We start from the raw sequence: 11,111 nt of genomic DNA, 5'->3' as shown, positions 1-11,111 counted from the left end.
GAGGATCCTAGCCTCCCTGCCTAGCTTCCTGCTGCCGATCCCCCGCCGGCGGCGCTCCTCTTCGGGAGTCGTAGTTCTTCCCTCCTCTCGTGCCCTACATGAGGAGCGGGAGGGACTACGAGTCCCGGCATGCGCTGCGGCGCCCCACCGGCCGCCGCCTCCCGGCTGCGGACGCCTGCAAGCAGGTTGTTGTTTTTAAGTGAGGCGTCACTGTGCTCGGAGCTGTGACCGCCGCCACCGCGACAGTCAACACAGTCGGGCGGAGGTGGCGCTGCCCGTTCAGGTATGGCCCTGGGCTGGTTGGGACCCCGGGAGAGGAGTCCTGGCCGCCTGTCGGGGCTCTGTCCGCTGTTGAGTTGTGTGGCGGAGGCAGAGGCGGTGTCTTCTCTGAGGCAGGGGTCGCTCTGGCAGGGGCTGCCCAGGCTGGGACTGACTCTGGGCGGGAGCTGGTGCAAGGGTGGTCTTGAGCTGGGCGCTGAGGCGAACGGTCGGGAGGTCTCGCACCCTCCGATCCCTGCTTGCGAACCGGAGCGGCGTACTAAGGGATTGGGGGAGCTGATGGCCGGGGGGACCCTTCTTTCACAGGGCTGGCTTGGGCGCTTCTTGGTCTTGATTGATGAGAATCCATATGGTAAGATGTTATGTGCGTCACCCGGCCGGTTTTTTCAGCCGGCCCATCTCTTTTGGTGACGTTTGAGCCCCGTGATGCCAGGAATAGGAGGATTAAATATTAAATAATGCAGCTGAGATTGCTGCTCATACGCCAGGCTGATAATGATCAGATCCCCTTCCTTATCCTTTTCCGCCTCACCCGGCCCACTTCTTAATCGATAACTTCTCTGTAGCAGCTGTCCACACAGTTCCTCGTGTGCTCTACATATTTATTTTTGTTTGATGAATCCAGCTCTGCCATTGGGAGCGGCAATTTTAACGAACTCAGTCAATTGTGGTAGTTCTTTGAGTGGGTGAAGTTTGCACTGCTTCACAATTGCTTTATTTAAAAACGAAGTGGAGCTTTCTTGTAGCTAGAAGAGGTAACTACTTGAGTCCTGCGAATTTTACATTTGCCTCCTCCAATAAGGTTACCTCCATTGGATAGTGCTTTAACTGTCTCTGTTAGCGCTTCATATTTTTGGTTTAAGGTTTGAATCTTAATAGGTCCCACATTTTTCAGGGGGATACAATCTATCACACCTTGGACGCTAGTGTCAGTGGTTTACTGTTCTTTGCTGAGTTCTCATCATAAAGATGAAGGGATAGGAGAAAGCAAGGGTATTATTTTAATGCGTAATTTTTAACCCTTTAAGCGAAGGATAGGATCCTAATTAAAGAAGTTACTAAATAAAAACCATTCTTAAATAATATTCAGGGGTGTGGGAAATACTTTTGAAGTGAAAACAGGTTAGAAAATGGTATAATTCTGATTTTGTAAATGAAACTATAGAACCAGAAGTGATCATGTCTACTAAAAATAAGCTCAAAAGATAGTTATAAAAGTGATCAGATGGTGAAACCATAAATGGCTTTTTCTTTATATTTTCTGGTATTTTCCAAATTTTCCAAGGAAAAGAACTTAATTAAAAAAAAAAGGATACAGTGCAGCAGTTCAATAGGTCCTCTAAACATTGCTTTAAAAAACAAACAACAACAAAGAACCTACACAGAGACCCTGTTACTGCATCCACAGATTATATAAATAATTTAAACCTAAATTATTTGTCTGGAAGGGGCAAGAAATGCATTTGTTGGATTAAAAAGGAAAAAAACCCCGATATAACAGTAATTCTTAATATCTGCATGTCTCATTTTAATCTATTTTCATTTTGCATAGTAAAATCAAGGAGAAAAGTGCTCAGTCTTCAGTTAAGGCAGTGCAATGTTGATTATTCCTGTAAATCTATCAGGTGATAAAAGATGGGCATATTAATCTGAAAAGATCTAGAGGTAGGAGAATTTTAAATTTAAATTTATTTCCAGTGGAAATAAAGAAGTGAAGCAATGATGAAATGTGGACTTTTAAAGCTTGTTTTCATTAAATCACGTTGACTACCATGTTTTATATGGTACTGATATTTTGGATTGTGCTTACTTTTATTTTCTGTTATTGATATGTTGGATATGAATGGGTAAGAAGCATATTATTTAGCTCACATTTTGTTTTCTGTCCTAAGGAAAGGGTCACATTGGTCTTCTGTAGGAATATTCTATGTATTTTTGCAATTATCAGTCCTGAAAAATTGAGGTTAAGCCTCAACTCCCAAGTATCCATTAAATATTAATATAATATCCATTCTAAAGCTTTTTTTGTTTTTTGAGCTATAGTATTCATATTTTATTTTCTTTGAAGCTTTGCTTCCTCCTCAAGTTTCAATTCCTTTTTGCTACTTTGTATCTTTTAATTTTGTATATATTGTCTATTGTGTTAGCTCAGTATCTTACTAGATATTTGAGTCCATTTACAGGGCTTAAGAAACATAATTGATGAACATGTTTGATTTACTAACTTGTTACACAGTATTATAGTCTCAATTGTGTAGTTGCATTCTTATCTAAGTTAAATAAAGATTTAAAAAAGCTAGATAAGTATGAACTGCAAAGATCCTAGAGCAGTAGTTTCTGACATGTAAAGAACATGGACACAGCAGCAAGGCCTGTTAAGCCCAGGATATTTTAAAACAGAAAATGCAGACTCATCTAACAATGCAGAACTACTAGAGGCTGGATTGTTTGTATGTTTATGTGTGGTTAGGTGAGGAAGTTGCCATAATGTATGTGATAACTTACATTTTAAAGAACTTCCTTGCTGGCAGTTTTACAGTTTTGACTAGATTAAAACAAATTAGAGATATTAGTGTGTTTCAAAGGTCATGTCCAATATACTGTACCAGATAAATTTGAAAAAAAGTTTCTAAATTTGGGTTCTAAGATGAAATTTAGCCCCATAATGTGGGAAGGATTGGAAGTAAGTGGTAAGTTTAGGAATTTTCTTTCTTTTCTTTTTTTTTTTTTTTTTTTTAGGACATCTGATGTGTGGAAACTTTGTTTAAGGGCCAGTTGGTTTTTTGAAGTAAGTATTAAAAATGAATAAAGTGAGTCAAAGATTTTCCTCCTTCACTATAGGAAGTCAGAAATCTAATTGTTCTTTAGTATCTGTCCATAAATCACTATCCTAAAAACCTTCTGTCTGGTTCATACTACCATCATGATGAAATTACTGTAAAAAGAGCATTGGATTGGGAATCAGGATGTTTAATGATGTTGAGCACATGATTTGTGACTCTGTCTTGTTTCCATGTGTACATTGTACATAATAGCCAGTTGCCATACTTGATGGTGTATTTGTGAAGCTCAAATCAGGTATGAAAATGACATCACTTTGTAAGTGGCAGAGTGATCCGCCCATGCAAAGTATTATTGGCCTACATAAGTAACATTTATATAAAGTATATTGTGCATTTGAAGTGTGATAAGAATGTGATAGGTTTTTTTTTTTTTTTTGACTGGGAAGTTTGATGGAACAGTGAAATGGTATCTTAATTTGATATTTTGGTAGAGCTTTTGGCTTTTTCTAGGTTGGAGGAAACTTGGCCCCTGTCCTGACTGTGACTTTGCACTCTGCTGCATTAAAGGTCCTGAAACTGCAGTGTGCTTTTAAAAGAGTACTTTTAATTTTGTTTTGTTTTTTTTTTAATTGCACATCTAAAGTCTAAGGAAAATCATCAGTGTAACTTCTGACAGTAGGAGGTGGATGTTTTTAATGTTCTAAATGTGTTTAATGTTGTAAGATGTTACTTTAAGTTGACTTCATGACATTGAGCCTACACTGAATATGAAATCCTAGGTCCTCTGAGAGATACTTGCATGTGTAAGCATTGATCTTTCAGAAATAGTTTGGAGCTTAGATACCTTCTTCTGGGGAAGTCATCCCTGCCTATTACAGCATCTGACCCTTGAGATTAACTTTACCTAAGGTGGGCATACAGAACATTCAAGTAAAAAAGTGTTTCAGAAACTTTTCTGAGGACTTTTTGAGAGTAAATGTAAGTGAAAGTGAAAGGCAAAGTAATATAATATGTATCATGCATGGGTTGGTGACAGCTGTTTATATGATTAGTTGATAACTCAGTATCTTTACTAACATTTTCTAATATTACTACTAAAAAGTAACAGTAGATGTATATTTGTTCAGTGTTTTTTTTAAAAATGGAAAACAATAGAGGTGTAAAATCCCTTTGTTTTTCATAGAATTAGGGTGAATTAAAAGGTATAGATATGTGATGAATATGTATTTTTAATAAGCAAAAATGAATTATTTTTAAAAATTTGATAATAGAGGAAAACAAAGAGGCAAAACCCAATAGTTTTACTTACTTATTTGTGAAAGGGAATAAGGGGCCACCAGGGGCTCATGGTGCCCAAGTGAGTATGGAGCCTTGGTCAAGTTTATGTATACGTTGTCTCTTCTAGGCTCCTCCAGAATTAAGATAAAACAGTCTTTGAAAGCCAGGTTTTTTTTTTCTCAGAATGAAAGTACCTGGTGAAAGGAATGTTTACATACTAATAGGCATCTTAATTTCCCCACAGTGTTTGAATTCATATTGCTGACTCACTTCATTTCACACTTTTTTATCAAAGGTGTGTCTTCTTTTAGATGGAAGCAAAAAAAGAGTACTTTCTTCTTCAAATATGGTAGTGGTTGCTTTTGTTTCCTAATTTGAGGGATGTTACATCATAGAAGGAAATCTGTGAAGAAATTGTGTATTGACTCACTTCTTAGTTTATTTTCTACATCAGAAGGTTAATCTGCTGCCTGTAACCGTGTTGGTGCCTTTTTCTGGGCAGGCATAAAGTGAAATTACTCCTCTGTTCTAGACTTTTTTTTTTCCAGATACCTGTCTTTAGTGATAGATTTCAGTGTTTTAAATGAAATTCCACCCCATTAGAACTAGGAGAGGGCAACTTACTGTAGATGGGTTATGGTTATCTTTGCATCCACTCATACGATGAATATAGTAACCAAGAGGCAGGGCAACCATAGGATCACATAATTACTATAATTACTGCATTGTGGACTCATCGAAGCCCGATTTTCATCAAAACGTCAATTTTCCACTGTAAGTTTCTCACACCGCAGATAGTAAATATTTTTCTATGACTCCTTTCGGCCCTTTGACTTGTCTTGAAGAAACTGGTCATCCAGAAGATGATTGGATTTGTATCAGTCATATACTATACTTAAAATTGGGTTTGTATTTTTATTTTAGAAAAGAAAATATTTTTTCTGCTGACTATAAGGTTAATAAATGGTCATTGAAAATTTAGAAGATACATGTAATTTTGTTTTTTTTTAGATTTGAAAGATACTCTAAAATTTTAGTATTGCATGTAGATTAATATAAATAGCATTTTACTATACATGTTTGTCATGCTTTTAAAAATATATTGATATTTCTCCATGTCAAAGCATGTTGATCTAGTCTATCTTTTTAATGGTTTCATTAATTATAATACTACAAATTTTAATTTTAATAAATTCACTCTTGGTAGACCTTCTACTTTCTAATTTTATATTGTAAAAGTTGTTCTATCAACAGTTCTTATACATATGTGTATATGTTTTCATATTCATGTGAGTATTACAATCAGATAAATTCCTGAAGAAATGAAATGAATAGGAAGTGAAAGAAAATTGGTGGATGGTCACAGCTTATCTGCCTGTAAAATTTTGTTGTTAAAAATCACTGAAAGAAGAAGTGCCTGGCTGGTTCAGTCAGAACATGTGGCTCTTGATCTAGGGGTTGTGAGTTTTAGCCCCAAGTGGGGTGTAGAGGTTACTTAAATAAAACTTAGAAAACGAATCACTGAAAGGATGATAATATACATTTCCACTGTTTACAGTTGACCTGTTTTCCCCATAACTTATCTAACTTACTAACTTGTTTAGTCTGTGTTAATTGGTTAGGTATTAAAATAGTCTTGCTTCTCTTCATGTTATTTGGTAGTAAGTTTGAGCATTTTTTCAGTATTCTATGTTATTTTTTTTTAAAGATTTTATTTATTTATTTGACAGACAGAGATCACAAGTAGGCAGAGAGGCAGGCAGAGAGAGAGGAGGAAGCAGGCTCCCCGCTGAGCAGAGAGCCCGATGTGGGGCTCCATCCCAGGACCCTGGGATCATGACCTGAGCCGAAGGCAGAGGCTTTAACCCACTGAGCCACCCAGGCGCCCCTCTGTGTTATTTTTATGTTTTCTATAAATTGAGTATGTTGCTTGCTAAATTTGTTTTTATGTAAGATTTCCTTGAAGACTTTTCTTTCTTTTTAAAGTTTTAATTAATTAATTAATTTGATAGAGAGCACAAGCAGGGGGAGCGGCAGGGAGAGGGAGAAGCAGGCTCCCCACTGAGCAGGGAGCCTGATGCGGGACTGGATCCCAGGACCCCCAGGATCATGACCTGAGCCAAAGGCTGACGCTTAACGGACTGAGCCATCCATGTACCCTGCTTGCTAAATTTTCCACTCAGTGTTTTAACCTTTTTCTTATGGTTTATTGGTATGCTGGAAGTGTTTTGAAAACTCTTTCATACATAGCAGATATTTTTCCCTAACAAGTGTATGATTTTTAATATAAGATCTTTTCCTGGGGCGCCTGGGTGGCTCAGTGGGTTAAGCCGCTGCCTTCGGCTCAGGTCATGATCTCGGAGTCCTGGGATAGAGCCCCGCATCGGTCTCTCTGCTCAGCAGGGAGCCTGCTTCCTCCTCTCTCTCTGCCTGCCTCTCTGCCTGCTTGTGATCTCTCTGTCAAATAAATAAATAAAATCTTAAAAAAAAAAAAGATCTTTTCCTTTACAATTTTTGGGTTTTGTGTAAAGCTTAGAAAAAGATTGTGTTTACCTCAGGATTATAAAGCGATTTTGCGTTTTCTTTGAGTTTTTTTGTGGTTTAATTTTGTATGTTTAAATCTTTAGGCCTATTTTACCAGGTGGTCTTAAAGTTTTGTGAAGCTTTATATTAGTGCTGATCTTTCACAAGGCAAACAAAAGATGACATATTGGAAGTATTTTGTAACATCATGTTAGTGAAGTTTAATGGAGGCTTTGATTCCTGAATGATGCAACTTGGCAAAAAAAAAAAACCTTTTTTTTCCTTTGGGAGGCAAGATAGGAGAACAATGAAATTTGCTTTCTTTTTTAATTCAAAAGTTTTTTATGTGAAAGTGGCTCTTGTATTTCTGCATCTCTTTTATCCTCTACCTTTTACACCAATGGTGGGAAGCTTTTGTGTTGTGTTTTGAGCATAAAAATGGCAGACAGCACTTAGTTCCATATTCAGAATTGCCTGTCAAATCTTTTGTCCTTGATGTTTTTGGAAGGCCATTTAGCTTTCCCTTTGCTTGGTGAAAATATGTTGCAGGATTTATCTGCTGTAACAGTTTAAAAGTCCTATAGAAACTTACTCTTCAAGTAAAGGGTTTACCTGACCATTCTAGTCAGTAAGCTTGAAATCAACTTCCTTAGGGTAGTACTTATATTTCCCACAACACAAAGGCCTAATGGGTACTAGGTGCTCCTAAACTAAGTTTATTTATTGCTAGAATTTGGGGACTGAAATAGGGTCCACATTGTAGATAGTAAAAAAATTATAAACTGACCTATCACTTAAGATTAGACTACTTTGAAAAAAGGAAACAATACAATGGAAGGTTCTTCCCTCCCACAATGAACAGATTGAAGACTCCTTAATTCCTGAAAAAGACACATTTCTCATCATCTAACTACAGAAGTATTTATGTCAAATTTTTTAGGAGGGGAGGAGAGAGAGAATCTTAAACAGGTTCTATGCCCAGCACAGAGCCCAATGTGGGGCTCGATCTCACAACCCTGAGATCATGACCTGAGCCAAAATCAAGAGTTGGATGTTTAACCAGCTGAACTACCAGGTGCCCCCATGTCAGAATAATTTTTTAAATGTGAATTTGCCAAATTACCATAAAACATAGTGACAGAACCATCTAACTTAGTAATAAGTCTTTTTTTTTACTTTACTTTAAAAAAAAAAAATTTTTTTTTAAGTGATCCAAGATTCATTGTTTATGCACCACACCCAGTGCTCCATGAAATACGTGCCCTCCTTAATACCCAACCACTGGGCTCACCCAACCCCCTTCTCTCCTCCAAAACCCTGTTTGTTTCTGAGAGTCCACAGTCTCTCATGGTTTGTCTCTCCCTCCGAGTTCCCCCAAGTCCCTTCTCCTTTCCATCTCCCAATGTCTTCTGTGTTATTCCTTATGCTCCACAAGTAAGTGAAACCATATGATAATTGATTCTCTCAGCTGTAATAAGCCTTGATAAGTCTTAGATGACTTTTTTCTTGCATCATTGTTTTTCATTGATTGAAAAAAACCCATTAGCAACTTAAACATCCACTAATAGGGTAAGAAGCTATGATGAATATAACAACACATTATGTAGTCATTTAGGTCATTTTTCAATAATTTTTAAAGCATTAAAAAATTTGTTAAACAGCTAATTGGGAAAAGTATAATGTAGGAAACTTACTGACCCCAGTACTTACATAAAATGTTTGGAAGGTAACATTGTAAAAGTCAAGAAGGTAACAAAAGTAGAAGAGAAGAGTGATACAGAGGGAAGGAGTGGTAGGAATTATAAAATGGAACCAAGGATGAAGATATTCTTCTAACCACAATGTATATTATGATGTCTATATTTTTACCAAGGATAGGTATCACGAGGGAAAACTCTTCCCATTACTGAAGCTCACTGGTCAGGATAAGCTTATTTATTCTAACACTAAAATCAGAAAGAAATTCCTGCTGATGATTTTTCTAAAGATGATGCTTGAAAATGTAGTGCATGCGTGCTTACTAACAGTTTCAGGGAAGAAGATAATGACTTCAGTAAGGCTTTTTTTTTTTTGGTGACTTGTTAATGTAGATCCACGGTACCACAACCAAGAGTTTATGTTGAAGTAAGGTTAAGGTGCAGCACTTCTTTGGGGGCTGTCTCTGTTACACAGTTAAGAGAGTAAAATGCCTTAGCATAGATCTGAACTAGATTTCACGGTCTTTAATATGAAACAGTGAGCATCTTCAGTATTACATCAGAAAGGCTGGCCTCCTGACAGATGCAAGAGTATCATCAAATGACTGCTGAAAGTGAGACGGATATGTGACACAGAAGCCAGCTCCAGCTGGAGACTTTCATCTTTTTTTCTTTCTCTTTTTCTTTTTTAATAGATTCTGCTAGGCTTTTGTAAGAGGTTTTTTTAGAGTTGGGGAATACAGTAAGCAGGTAAGAGCGCTGTGGTGATGTGGCATTAGGCATCATCAAATTTTCTTTTCTTACTGCTGGAAACTTTACTGGGAAGCTGAAGAGTGGGTAAAATTGTTAGATAATAGTGCATTTCTTAAGCTTTTCTATTTCAGTGTCTTCATTGTGGTGTTTAATGATTTTAGTGGCTCTAAATCCCTTTTGAAAATAGCATTAAAAAATTATAACTATGCAGAGTTTAACAGAGGCAAATTTAAGGGTGGGCCTAAAATTGGAGCTCTTTATCAAAGCCTTGAACATAACACTAATAAGTAAAGTTACTCAGGGAAAAGAGTAATATAAACTACCATTAGGCAACTTATATGCTAAGAAGTAAGAAGTAAATACTGTAAATTCGGGGGAAGGAGAGACCATTGTGTCGGAAATTGTGATCTAGGAAAACTTTCGTGGAGGAGGGCTGAGCCTTAAATAGAGAAATCAGAAGGAAGGAAGGAAGGAGGAAAACATTCCAGAAAGTGTAACTCGAGTAAGTGAAGTCATGGAGGTGGGGCTGTCCATTCTGTATTCAGGAGATGCCCAGTAAGTAGATTACTTTGACCAGCTGAGAGTTCAGGGGAGGCCTAAGTGATTGGTAGGTTAGAGCAGGTAGTGAAAACTTCTGAATATCTCCCTAGACTTTGACTTTATAGAGAATGTTTATCCTCAAGGTCGGGGGGAGACTTTTAGATGGGAAGAAAAAAAAAATTCTAGTACTTGGAGTAAGTATTATATGTAACCTGCAATCAGTTTAATCTTTGCTTGTATATAAGTGTTTAGGGTGGTTGTTATGTTTAGGAAGGGACCAAGGAAAGAGTTGAAAAATGGGTACTTGTGATAAGTACCCTAATAATTAAAACAGCATTGTATTGGTACAAGGAATATAGATCAGTAACAGAATGGAGACTATAGAAACTGATTCATAAATGTATATAGAACTTTATGTAATAAAAAATGGCATTTCAAATCATAGAAAGTATGGAATTTCAATAATCAGGATAATTTCTAACACCAAAAGGGAAAAATCTGGATACACAAATTTAAATAGCTAAATATAAAAGCCAAAATTGAAAAATATTAGTAGAAAATATATGAGAATAATGTTGTAATCTTTGGAAAGACTTTCTAAGGCAAGTTGTAAAATATAGGTGTTCTAAAGAACTCCCTATACTCCATCCTCTACCTCTGCATAAAATTTAAAAATGTTTGTGGTAGAAGGTATTTTTAAAAATTGAAGAATTTTAGAAGAAAATATTTGTGATAAGTGTAACAGTGAATTATTTCATGACCCAATTTATAAAGAACTTCTACAAATCAATAAAGATAATCTAATAAGAAGGTATAACATAGGAACATTAGATAATTTACAGAAAAGGCAATAAGGATAGCCAATAAATATTGGGAAAGGTGTACAATCCCACTAAGTTATCTGGGAAATACAGATTAAAATAAGGAGATCGTTTTTGCTCATGAGGTGATCAGAAATTACAGAGGGTAATTACCCTGTTAAGATTATGGAGAAATAGGTGCCCACTATTTTGGTAGGAGATCTGCCCTAACCTTATACAAAATTCTGATCCACTCCCTCCCCACAATTCCCTACCTTCAGTTTTCCCCTCTCATGCTTTACTTTTGTCCACAGTACTTGCCACCAGCTGACTTACTTCATATTCTGCTTGTTTGTGGCACCTAGCATATGAGCTTTCTTCAGAGGCCGTCCTGGTGTTCTGCCACCCCACTGTGTTGTATCTCCAGAACTTGAAAGAAAATTCATGCATGGCATATA

At 36.9% G+C, this 11,111-nt stretch overlaps 1 protein-coding gene across 6 annotated transcripts in view; it reads left to right on the top strand.

The window, feature by feature from the left end:
* Positions 1–124: 124 nt before the first annotated feature.
* CCPG1 (cell cycle progression 1) overlaps positions 125–11,111 on the top strand; it is a 40,643-nt gene continuing 29,656 nt past the window's right edge. For all 6 annotated transcript variants that reach the window (XM_047738177.1, XM_047738176.1, XM_047738174.1 and 3 more), the window contains exon 1: positions 125–283. The gene's annotated coding sequence lies outside the window, so the exon portion shown is untranslated. The remainder of the gene's footprint in view (positions 284–11,111) is intronic.

This window comes from Lutra lutra, chromosome 7 (assembly GCF_902655055.1).
Source record: "Lutra lutra chromosome 7, mLutLut1.2, whole genome shotgun sequence".
NCBI lineage: Eukaryota > Metazoa > Chordata > Mammalia > Carnivora > Mustelidae > Lutra > Lutra lutra.
The sequence above is the reverse complement of the archived record's forward strand: the minus strand, read 5'-3'. Positions and strand labels throughout refer to the sequence as shown.